Raw genomic sequence first — 9701 nt, 5'->3', positions numbered from 1 at the left:
TTGAGAAATGGCTCACTGCCTGAACATGGAGCACAAAAAAGCCTATAGCACCTGGTATTCCCAGGCGGTCTCCCATCCAGGTACTAACTAGGCCCGACACTGCTTAGCTTCTGAGATCAGAGATCAGGCGCATTCAGTGTGGTGTGGCCGTGGGCTCTGGGCCTTCTGAGATTTGTACCTTTAAGCATCTAGTTGGCTAGACCATGCAGTTTTGAAAGCCAATTGAGAAATGGCTCACTGCCTGAACATGGAGCACAAAAAAGCCTACAGCACCTGGTATTCCCAGGCGGTCTCCCATCCAGGTACTAACTAGGCCCAACACTGCTTAGCTTCTGAGATCAGACAAGATCAGGCGCATTCAGTGTGGTGTGGCCGTAGGCTCTGGGCCTTCTGAGATTTGTACCTTTAAGCATCTAGTTGGCTAGACCATGCAGTTTTGAAAGCCAATTGAGAAATGGCTCACTGCCTGAACATGGAGCACAAAAAAGCCTACAGCACCTGGTATTCCCAGGCGGTCTCCCATCCAGGTACTAACTAGGCCCGAAACTGCTTAGCTTCCGAGATCGGGCCCATTCATTGTGGTGTAGCCCTAAAATTGAGAAATGCTAAGATTATTACTCTTATGCATTTACAGTTAGTAAGCTAAGCCATAAAGCCACTTGCAACATGATACCACGCTCATCACCCGATCAGCGCTCGATCAGGCTCGATCAGGCGAGATATATAAGACTTGTGGGCCCATTCAGGACTCCTATGTCTGGTTGGATAACTTTACTCCATCCATCCTGTTTCCGTTGCAGGGAGTTGGAGAGAACAACCAACACAACCATGGCTTTCTTTCAAGACTCTTTATGGACTCAATATTCTCTGAACTGCATTACATGTGAAGGTAGATTTATTACCCATGAACACACTACCCATATGTTACTTTTATGTAAATAGGTAGCGCCAGCCCTCATGTTGTTGTCCAACATTTCCGCTATTAAAAGGGATACATTTATTTTGGAATCATAAGCAAATTTAAAAAGAAATTGAGAAGTGGCACAATTACTAATCATAGAGCACAAAAAAGCCTACAGCACCTGGTATTCCCAGGCGGTCTCCCATCCAGGTACTAACTAGGCCCGACACTGCTTAGCTTCTGAGATCAGACGAGATCAGGCACATTCAGTGTGGTGTGGCCGTAGGCTCTGGGCCTTCTGAGATTTGTACCTTTAAGCATCTAGTTGGCTAGACCATGCAGTTTTGAAAGCCAATTGAGAAATGGCTCACTGCCTGAACATGGAGCACAAAAAAGCCTACAGCACCTGGTATTCCCAGGCGGTCTCCCATCCAGGTACTAACTAGGCCCGACACTGCTTAGCTTCTGAGATCAGACGCATTCAGTGTGGTGTGGCCGTAGGCTCTGGGCCTTCTGAGATTTGTACCTTTAAGCATCTAGTTGGCTAGACCATGCAGTTTTGAAAGCCAATTGAGAAATGGCTCACTGCCTGAACATGGAGCACAAAAAAGCCTACAGCACCTGGTATTCCCAGGCGGTCTCCCATCCAGGTACTAACTAGGCCCGACACTGCTTAGCTTCTGAGATCAGACGAGATCAGGCGCATTCAGTGTGGTCTGGCCGTAGGCTCTGGGCCTTCTGAGATTTGTACCTTTAAGCATCTAGTTGGCTAGACCATGCAGTTTTGAAAGCCAATTGAGAAATGGCTCACTGCCTGAACATGGAGCACAAAAAAGCCTATAGCACCTGGTATTCCCAGGCGGTCTCCCATCCAGGTACTAACTAGGCCCGACACTGCTTAGCTTCTGAGATCAGAGATCAGGCGCATTCAGTGTGGTGTGGCCGTGGGCTCTGGGCCTTCTGAGATTTGTACCTTTAAGCATCTAGTTGGCTAGACCATGCAGTTTTGAAAGCCAATTGAGAAATGGCTCACTGCCTGAACATGGAGCACAAAAAAGCCTACAGCACCTGGTATTCCCAGGCGGTCTCCCATCCAGGTACTAACTAGGCCCAACACTGCTTAGCTTCTGAGATCAGACAAGATCAGGCGCATTCAGTGTGGTGTGGCCGTAGGCTCTGGGCCTTCTGAGATTTGTACCTTTAAGCATCTAGTTGGCTAGACCATGCAGTTTTGAAAGCCAATTGAGAAATGGCTCACTGCCTGAACATGGAGCACAAAAAAGCCTACAGCACCTGGTATTCCCAGGCGGTCTCCCATCCAGGTACTAACTAGGCCCGAAACTGCTTAGCTTCCGAGATCGGGCCCATTCATTGTGGTGTAGCCCTAAAATTGAGAAATGCTAAGATTATTACTCTTATGCATTTACAGTTAGTAAGCTAAGCCATAAAGCCACTTGCAACATGATACCACGCTCATCACCCGATCAGCGCTCGATCAGGCTCGATCAGGCGAGATATATAAGACTTGTGGGCCCATTCAGGACTCCTATGTCTGGTTGGATAACTTTACTCCATCCATCCTGTTTCCGTTGCAGGGAGTTGGAGAGAACAACCAACACAACCATGGCTTTCTTTCAAGACTCTTTATGGACTCAATATTCTCTGAACTGCATTACATGTGAAGGTAGATTTATTACCCATGAACACACTACCCATATGTTAATTTTATGTAAATAGGTAGCGCCAGCCCTCATGTTGTTGTCCAACATTTCCGCTATTAAAAGGGATACATTTATTTTGGAATCATAAGCAAATTTAAAAAGAAATTGAGAAGTGGCACAATTACTAATCATAGAGCACAAAAAAGCCTACAGCACCTGGTATTCCCAGGCGGTCTCCCATCCAGGTACTAACTAGGCCCGACACTGCTTAGCTTCTGAGATCAGACGAGATCAGGCACATTCAGTGTGGTGTGGCCGTAGGCTCTGGGCCTTCTGAGATTTGTACCTTTAAGCATCTAGTTGGCTAGACCATGCAGTTTTGAAAGCCAATTGAGAAATGGCTCACTGCCTGAACATGGAGCACAAAAAAGCCTACAGCACCTGGTATTCCCAGGCGGTCTCCCATCCAGGTACTAACTAGGCCCGACACTGCTTAGCTTCTGAGATCAGACGAGATCAGGCGCATTCAGTGTGGTGTGGCCGTAGGCTCTGGGCCTTCTGAGATTTGTACCTTTAAGCATCTAGTTGGCTAGACCATGCAGTTTTGAAAGCCAATTGAGAAATGGCTCACTGCCTGAACATGGAGCACAAAAAAGCCTACAGCACCTGGTATTCCGAGGCGGTCTCCCATCCAGGTGCTAACTAGGCCCGACACTGCTTAGCTTCTGAGATCTGACGAGATCAGGCGCATTCAGTGTGGTCTGGCCGTAGGCTCTGGACCTTCTGAGATTTGTACCTTTAAGCATCTAGTTGGCTAGACCATGCAGTTTTGAAAGCCAATTGAGAAATGGCTCACTGCCTGAACATGGAGCACAAAAAAGCCTACAGCACCTGGTATTCCCAGGCGGTCTCCCATCCAGGTACTAACTAGGCCCGACACTGCTTAGCTTCTGAGATCAGATGAGATCAGGCGCATTCAGTGTGGTGTGGCCGTAGGCTCTGGGCCTTCTGAGATTTGTACCTTTAAGCATCTAGTTGGCTAGACCATGCAGTTTTGAAAGCCAATTGAGAAATGGCTCACTGCCTGAACATGGAGCACAAAAAAGCCTACAGCACCTGGTATTCCCAGGCGGTCTCCCATCCAGGTACTAACTAGGCCCGACACCGCTTAGCTTCTGTGATCAGAGATCAGGCGCATTCAGTGTGGTGTGGCCGTGGGCTCTGGGCCTTCTGAGATTTGTACCTTTAAGCATCTAGTTGGCTAGACCATGCAGTTTTGAAAGCCAATTGAGAAATGGCTCACTGCCTGAACATGGAGCACAAAAAAGCCTACAGCACCTGGTATTCCCAGGCGGTCTCCCATCCAGGTACTAACTAGGCCCGAAACTGCTTAGCTTCCGAGATCGGGCGCATTCATTGTGGTGTAGCCCTAAAATTGAGAAATGCTCAGAGTATTACTCTTATGCATTTACAGTTAGTAAGCTAAGCCATAAAGCCACTTGCAACATGATACCACGCTCATCACCCGATCAGCGCTCGATCAGGCTCGATCAGGCGAGATATATAAGACTTGTGGGCCCATTCAGGACTCCTATGTCTGGTTGGATAACTTTACTCCATCCATCCTGTTTCTGTTGCAGGGAGTTGGAGAGAACAACCAACACAACCATGGCTTTCTTTCAAGACTCTTTATGGACTCAATATTCTCTGAACTGCATTACATGTGAAGGTAGATTTATTACCCATGAACACACTACCCGTATGTTAATTTTATGTAAATAGGTAGCGCCAGCCCTCATGTTGTTGTCCAACATTTCCGCTATTAAAAGGGATACATTTATTTTGGAATCATAAGCAAATTTAAAAAGAAATTGAGAAGTGGCACAATTACTAATCATAGAGCACAAAAAAGCCTACAGAACCTGGTATTCCCAGGCGGTCTCCCATCCAGGTACTAACTAGGCCCGACACTGCTTAGCTTCTGAGATCAGACGAGATCAGGCGCATTCAGTGTGGTGTGGCCGTAGGCTCTGGGCCTTCTGAGATTTGTACCTTTAAGCATCTAGTTGGCTAGACCATGCAGTTTTGAAAGCCAATTGAGAAATGGCTCACTGCCTGAACATGGAGCACAAAAAAGCCTACAGCACCTGGTATTCCCAGGCGGTCTCCCATCCAGGTACTAACTAGGCCTGACACCGCTTAGCTTCTGTGATCAGAGATCAGGCGCATTCAGTGTGGTGTCGCCGTGGGCTCTGGGCCTTCTGAGATTTGTACATTTAAGCATCTAGTTGGCTAGACCATGCAGTTTTGAAAGCCAATTGAGAAATGGCTCACTGCCTGAACATGGAGCACAAAAAAGCCTACAGCACCTGGTATTCCCAGGCGGTCTCCCATCCAGGTACTAACTAGGCCCGAAACTGCTTAGCTTCCGAGATCGGGCGCATTCATTGTGGTGTAGCCCTAAAATTGAGAAATGCTAAGAGTATTACTCTTATGCATTTACAGTTAGTAAGCTAAGCCATAAAGCCACTTGCAACATGATACCACGCTCATCACCCGATCAGCGCTCGATCAGGCTCGATCAGGCGAGATATATAAGACTTGTGGGCCCATTCAGGACTCCTATGTCTGGTTGGATAACTTTACTCCATCCATCCTGTTTCTGTTGCAGGGAGTTGGAGAGAACAACCAACACAACCATGGCTTTCTTTCAAGACTCTTTATGGACTCAATATTCTCTGAACTGCATTACATGTGAAGGTAGATTTATTACCCATGAACACACTACCCGTATGTTAATTTTATGTAAATAGGTAGCGCCAGCCCTCATGTTGTTGTCCAACATTTCCGCTATTAAAAGGGATACATTTATTTTGGAATCATAAGCAAATTTAAAAAGAAATTGAGAAGTGGCACAATTACTAATCATAGAGCACAAAAAAGCCTACAGAACCTGGTATTCCCAGGCGGTCTCCCATCCAGGTACTAACTAGGCCCGACACTGCTTAGCTTCTGAGATCAGACGAGATCAGGCGCATTCAGTGTGGTGTGGCCGTAGGCTCTGGGCCTTCTGAGATTTGTACCTTTAAGCATCTAGTTGGCTAGACCATGCAGTTTTGAAAGCCAATTGAGAAATGGCTCACTGCCTGAACATGGAGCACAAAAAAGCCTACAGCACCTGGTATTCCCAGGCGGTCTCCCATCCAGGTACTAACTAGGCCCGACACTGCTTAGCTTCTGAGATCAGACGAGATCAGGCGCATTCAGTGTGGTGTGGCCGTAGGCTCTGGGCCTTCTGAGATTTGTACCTTTAAGCATCTAGTTGGCTAGACCATGCAGTTTTGAAAGCCAATTGAGAAATGGCTCACTGCCTGAACATGGAGCACAAAAAGGCCTACAGCACCTGGTATTCCCAGGCGGTCTCCCATCCAGGTACTAACTAGGCCCGACACTGCTTAGCTTCTGAGATCAGGCGCATTCAGTGTGGTCGTAGGCTCTGGGCCTTCTGAGATTTGTACCTTTAAGCATCTAGTTGGCTAGACCATGCAGTTTTGAAAGCCAATTGAGAAATGGCTCACTGCCTGAACATGGAGCACAAAAAAGCCTACAGCACCTGGTATTCCCAGGCGGTTTCCCATCCAGGTACTAACTAGGCCTGACACTGCTTAGCTTCTGAGATCAGACGAGATCAGGCGCATTCAGTGTGGTGTGGCTGTAGGCTCTGGGCCTTCTGAGATTTGTACCTTTAAGCGTCTAGTTGGCTAGACCATGCAGTTTTGAAAGCCAATTGAGAAATGGCTCACTGCCTGAACATGGAGCACAAAAAAGCCTACAGCACCTGGTATTCCCAGGCGGTCTCCCATCCAGGTACTAACTAGGCCCGACACTGCTTAGCTTCTGAGATCAGACGAGATCAGGCGCATTCAGTGTGGTGTGGCCGTAGGCTCTGGGCCTTCTGAGATTTGTACCTTTAAGCATCTAGTTGGCTAGACCATGCAGTTTTGAAAGCCAATTGAGAAATGGCTCACTGCCTGAACATGGAGCACAAAAAAGCCTACAGCACCTGGTATTCCCAGGCGGTCTCCCATCCAGGTACTAACTAGGCCCGACACTGCTTAGCTTCTGAGATCAGACGAGATCAGGCGCATTCAGTGTGGTGTGGCCGTAGGCTCTGGGCCTTCTGAGATTTGTACCTTTAAGCATCTAGTTGGCTAGACCATGCAGTTTTGAAAGCCAATTGAGAAATGGCTCACTGCCTGAACATGGAGCACAAAAAGGCCTACAGCACCTGGTATTCCCAGGCGGTCTCCCATCCAGGTACTAACTAGGCCCGACACTGCTTAGCTTCTGAGATCAGGCGCATTCAGTGTGGTTGTAGGCTCTGGGCCTTCTGAGATTTGTACCTTTAAGCATCTAGTTGGCTAGACCATGCAGTTTTGAAAGCCAATTGAGAAATGGCTCACTGCCTGAACATGGAGCACAAAAAAGCCTACAGCACCTGGTATTCCCAGGCGGTTTCCCATCCAGGTACTAACTAGGCCTGACACTGCTTAGCTTCTGAGATCAGACGAGATCAGGCGCATTCAGTGTGGTGTGGCCGTAGGCTCTGGGCCTTCTGAGATTTGTACCTTTAAGCGTCTAGTTGGCTAGACCATGCAGTTTTGAAAGCCAATTGAGAAATGGCTCACTGCCTGAACATGGAGCACAAAAAAGCCTACAGCACCTGGTATTCCCAGGCGGTCTCCCATCCAGGTACTAACTGGGCCCGACACTGCTTAGCTTCTGAGATCAGACGCATTCAGTGTGGTGTGGCCGTAGGCTCTGGGCCTTCTGAGATTTGTACCTTTAAGCATCTAGTTGGCTAGACCATGCAGTTTTGAAAGCCAATTGAGAAATGGCTCACTGCCTGAACATGGAGCACAAAAAAGCCTACAGCACCTGGTATTCCCAGGCGGTCTCCCATCCAGGTACTAACTAGGCCCGACACTGCTTAGCTTCTGAGATCAGACGAGATCAGGCGCATTCAGTGTGGTGTGGCCGTAGGCTCTGGGCCTTCTGAGATTTGTACCTTTAAGCATCTAGTTGGCTAGACCATGCAGTTTTGAAAGCCAATTGAGAAATGGCTCACTGCCTGAACATGGAGCACAAAAAAGCCTACAGCACCTGGTATTCCCAGGCGGTCTCCCATCCAGGTACTAACTAGGCCCGAAACTGCTTAGCTTCCGAGATCGGGCGCATTCATTGTGGTGTAGCCCTAAAATTGAGAAATGCTAAGAGTATTACTCTTATGCATTTACAGTTAGTAAGCTAAGCCATAAAGCCACTTGCAACATGATACCACGCTCATCACCCGATCAGCGCTCGATCAGGCGAGATATATAAGACTTGTGGGCCCATTCAGGACTCCTATGTCTGGTAGGATAACTTTACTCCATCCATCCTGTTTCTGTTGCAGGGAGTTGGAGAGAACAACCAACACAACCATGGCTTTCTTTCAAGACTCTTTATGGACTCAATATTCTCTGAACTGCATTACATGTGAAGGTAGATTTATTACCCATGAACACACTACCCGTATGTTAATTTTATGTAAATAGGTAGCGCCAGCCCTCATGTTGTTGTCCAACATTTCCGCTAGTAAAAGGGATACATTTATTTTGGAATCATAAGCAAATTTAAAAAGAAATTGAGAAGTGGCACAATTACTAATCATAGAGCACAAAAAAGCCTACAGCACCTGGTATTCCCAGGTGGTCTCCCATCCAGGTACTAACTAGGCCCGACACTGCTTAGCTTCTGAAATCAGACGAGATCAGGCCCATTCAGTGTGGTGTGGCCGTAGGCTCTGGGCCTTCTGAGATTCCTTTAAGCATCTAGTTGGCTAGACCATGCAGTTTTGAAAGCCAATTGAGAAATGGCTCACTGCCTGAACATGGAGCACAAAAAAGCCTACAGCACCTGGTATTCCCAGGCGGTCTCCCATCCAGGTACTAACTAGGCCCGACACTGCTTAGCTTCTGAGATCAGACGAGATCAGGCGCATTCAGTGGGGTGTGGCCGTAGGCTCTGGGCCTTCTGAGATTTGTACCTTTAAGCATCTAGTTGGCTAGAACATGCAGTTTTGAAAGCCAATTGAGAAATGGCTCACTGCCTGAACATGGAGCACAAAAAAGGCTACAGCACCCTGTATTCCCAGGCGGTCTCCCATCCAGGTACTAACTAGGCCTGACACTGCTTAGCTTCTGAAATCAGACGAGATCAGGCGCATTCAGTGTGGTGTGGCCGTAGGCTCTGGGCCTTCTGAGATTTGTACCTTTAAGCATCTAGTTGGCTAGACCATGCAGTTTTGAAAGCCAATTGAGAAATAGCTCACTGCCTGAACATGGAGCACAAAAAAAGCCTACAGCACCTGGTATTCCCAGGCGGTCTCCCATCCAGGTACTAACTAGGCCTGACATTGATTAGCTTCTGAGTTCAGACGAGATCAGGCGCATTCAGTGTGGTCTGGCCGTAGGCTCTGGGCCTTCTGAGATTTGTACCTTTAAGCATCTAGTTGGCTAGACCATGCAGTTTTGAAAGCCAATTGAGAAATGGCTCACTGCCTGAACATGGAGCACAAAAAAGCCTACATCACCTGGTATTCCCAGGCGGTCTCCCATCCAGGTACTAACTAGGCCCAAAACTGCTTAGCTTCCGAGATCGGGCGCATTCATTGTGGTGTAGCCCTAAAATTGAGAAATGCTAAGAGTATTACTCTTTTGCATTTACAGTTAGTAAGCTAAGCCATAAAGCCACTTGCAACATGATACCACGCTCATCACCCGATCAGCGCTCGATCAGGCTCGATCAGGCGAGATATATAAGACTTGTGGGCCCATTCAGGACTCCTATGTCTGGTTGGATAACTTTACTCCATCCATCCTGTTTCTGTTGCAGGGAGTTGGAGAGAACAACCAACACAACCATGGCTTTCTTTCAAGACTCTTTATGGACTCAATATTCTCTGAACTGCATTACTGCATTACATGTGAAGGTAGATTTATTACCCATGAACACACTACCCGTATGTTAATTTTATGTAAATAGGTAGCGCCAGCCCTCATGTTGTTGTCCAACATTTCCGCTATTAAAAGGGATAC

At 47.5% G+C, this 9701-nt stretch overlaps 19 non-coding genes and 12 pseudogenes across 19 annotated transcripts; all 31 read right to left on the bottom strand.

The window, feature by feature from the left end:
- Positions 1–39: 39 nt before the first annotated feature.
- Positions 40–155, bottom strand: LOC138494835 (5S ribosomal RNA; annotated as a pseudogene).
- Positions 156–261: 106 nt separating this feature from the next.
- On the bottom strand, positions 262–380 carry LOC138493555 (5S ribosomal RNA). The gene has a single exon (XR_011276567.1). It is a non-coding gene; the product is annotated as a 5S ribosomal RNA (ribosomal RNA).
- A 690-nt stretch (positions 381–1070) lies between these two features.
- Positions 1071–1189, bottom strand: LOC138493427 (5S ribosomal RNA). Its single transcript, XR_011276451.1, has one exon. It is a non-coding gene; the product is annotated as a 5S ribosomal RNA (ribosomal RNA).
- Positions 1190–1295: 106 nt separating this feature from the next.
- On the bottom strand, positions 1296–1404 carry LOC138495059 (5S ribosomal RNA; annotated as a pseudogene).
- A 106-nt stretch (positions 1405–1510) lies between these two features.
- Positions 1511–1629, bottom strand: LOC138496932 (5S ribosomal RNA). Its single transcript, XR_011278385.1, has one exon. It is a non-coding gene; the product is annotated as a 5S ribosomal RNA (ribosomal RNA).
- A 106-nt stretch (positions 1630–1735) lies between these two features.
- On the bottom strand, positions 1736–1851 carry LOC138494834 (5S ribosomal RNA; annotated as a pseudogene).
- A 106-nt stretch (positions 1852–1957) lies between these two features.
- Positions 1958–2076, bottom strand: LOC138493554 (5S ribosomal RNA). Its single transcript, XR_011276566.1, has one exon. It is a non-coding gene; the product is annotated as a 5S ribosomal RNA (ribosomal RNA).
- A 690-nt stretch (positions 2077–2766) lies between these two features.
- LOC138493426 (5S ribosomal RNA) lies at positions 2767–2885 on the bottom strand. The gene has a single exon (XR_011276450.1). It is a non-coding gene; the product is annotated as a 5S ribosomal RNA (ribosomal RNA).
- Positions 2886–2991: 106 nt separating this feature from the next.
- On the bottom strand, positions 2992–3110 carry LOC138494425 (5S ribosomal RNA). The gene has a single exon (XR_011277356.1). It is a non-coding gene; the product is annotated as a 5S ribosomal RNA (ribosomal RNA).
- A 106-nt stretch (positions 3111–3216) lies between these two features.
- On the bottom strand, positions 3217–3335 carry LOC138494452 (5S ribosomal RNA). Its single transcript, XR_011277381.1, has one exon. It is a non-coding gene; the product is annotated as a 5S ribosomal RNA (ribosomal RNA).
- Positions 3336–3441: 106 nt separating this feature from the next.
- Positions 3442–3560, bottom strand: LOC138496128 (5S ribosomal RNA). Its single transcript, XR_011277686.1, has one exon. It is a non-coding gene; the product is annotated as a 5S ribosomal RNA (ribosomal RNA).
- Positions 3561–3666: 106 nt separating this feature from the next.
- Positions 3667–3782, bottom strand: LOC138495103 (5S ribosomal RNA; annotated as a pseudogene).
- A 106-nt stretch (positions 3783–3888) lies between these two features.
- LOC138495768 (5S ribosomal RNA) lies at positions 3889–3997 on the bottom strand (annotated as a pseudogene).
- Positions 3998–4472: 475 nt separating this feature from the next.
- LOC138493853 (5S ribosomal RNA) lies at positions 4473–4591 on the bottom strand. Its single transcript, XR_011276838.1, has one exon. It is a non-coding gene; the product is annotated as a 5S ribosomal RNA (ribosomal RNA).
- A 106-nt stretch (positions 4592–4697) lies between these two features.
- LOC138495441 (5S ribosomal RNA) lies at positions 4698–4813 on the bottom strand (annotated as a pseudogene).
- A 106-nt stretch (positions 4814–4919) lies between these two features.
- Positions 4920–5028, bottom strand: LOC138495767 (5S ribosomal RNA; annotated as a pseudogene).
- Positions 5029–5503: 475 nt separating this feature from the next.
- Positions 5504–5622, bottom strand: LOC138493852 (5S ribosomal RNA). The gene has a single exon (XR_011276837.1). It is a non-coding gene; the product is annotated as a 5S ribosomal RNA (ribosomal RNA).
- Positions 5623–5728: 106 nt separating this feature from the next.
- On the bottom strand, positions 5729–5847 carry LOC138494413 (5S ribosomal RNA). Its single transcript, XR_011277345.1, has one exon. It is a non-coding gene; the product is annotated as a 5S ribosomal RNA (ribosomal RNA).
- A 106-nt stretch (positions 5848–5953) lies between these two features.
- On the bottom strand, positions 5954–6057 carry LOC138495571 (5S ribosomal RNA; annotated as a pseudogene).
- Positions 6058–6163: 106 nt separating this feature from the next.
- On the bottom strand, positions 6164–6282 carry LOC138494158 (5S ribosomal RNA). The gene has a single exon (XR_011277113.1). It is a non-coding gene; the product is annotated as a 5S ribosomal RNA (ribosomal RNA).
- A 106-nt stretch (positions 6283–6388) lies between these two features.
- LOC138494401 (5S ribosomal RNA) lies at positions 6389–6507 on the bottom strand. The gene has a single exon (XR_011277334.1). It is a non-coding gene; the product is annotated as a 5S ribosomal RNA (ribosomal RNA).
- Positions 6508–6613: 106 nt separating this feature from the next.
- Positions 6614–6732, bottom strand: LOC138494389 (5S ribosomal RNA). The gene has a single exon (XR_011277323.1). It is a non-coding gene; the product is annotated as a 5S ribosomal RNA (ribosomal RNA).
- Positions 6733–6838: 106 nt separating this feature from the next.
- LOC138495574 (5S ribosomal RNA) lies at positions 6839–6942 on the bottom strand (annotated as a pseudogene).
- A 106-nt stretch (positions 6943–7048) lies between these two features.
- Positions 7049–7167, bottom strand: LOC138494093 (5S ribosomal RNA). The gene has a single exon (XR_011277055.1). It is a non-coding gene; the product is annotated as a 5S ribosomal RNA (ribosomal RNA).
- A 106-nt stretch (positions 7168–7273) lies between these two features.
- LOC138495127 (5S ribosomal RNA) lies at positions 7274–7382 on the bottom strand (annotated as a pseudogene).
- Positions 7383–7488: 106 nt separating this feature from the next.
- On the bottom strand, positions 7489–7607 carry LOC138494377 (5S ribosomal RNA). Its single transcript, XR_011277312.1, has one exon. It is a non-coding gene; the product is annotated as a 5S ribosomal RNA (ribosomal RNA).
- A 106-nt stretch (positions 7608–7713) lies between these two features.
- LOC138495766 (5S ribosomal RNA) lies at positions 7714–7822 on the bottom strand (annotated as a pseudogene).
- A 465-nt stretch (positions 7823–8287) lies between these two features.
- LOC138494344 (5S ribosomal RNA) lies at positions 8288–8406 on the bottom strand. Its single transcript, XR_011277282.1, has one exon. It is a non-coding gene; the product is annotated as a 5S ribosomal RNA (ribosomal RNA).
- Positions 8407–8508: 102 nt separating this feature from the next.
- Positions 8509–8627, bottom strand: LOC138497102 (5S ribosomal RNA). The gene has a single exon (XR_011278523.1). It is a non-coding gene; the product is annotated as a 5S ribosomal RNA (ribosomal RNA).
- Positions 8628–8733: 106 nt separating this feature from the next.
- Positions 8734–8852, bottom strand: LOC138494797 (5S ribosomal RNA; annotated as a pseudogene).
- A 107-nt stretch (positions 8853–8959) lies between these two features.
- LOC138494548 (5S ribosomal RNA) lies at positions 8960–9078 on the bottom strand. The gene has a single exon (XR_011277468.1). It is a non-coding gene; the product is annotated as a 5S ribosomal RNA (ribosomal RNA).
- Positions 9079–9701: the final 623 nt, after the last annotated feature.

Source organism: Ambystoma mexicanum, chromosome 10 (genome assembly GCF_040938575.1).
Source record: "Ambystoma mexicanum isolate Mex_15411 chromosome 10, UKY_AmexF1_1, whole genome shotgun sequence".
NCBI classification, from domain to species: Eukaryota; Metazoa; Chordata; class Amphibia; order Caudata; family Ambystomatidae; genus Ambystoma; species Ambystoma mexicanum.
This window is presented reverse-complemented; position numbering and strand designations above follow the sequence as displayed.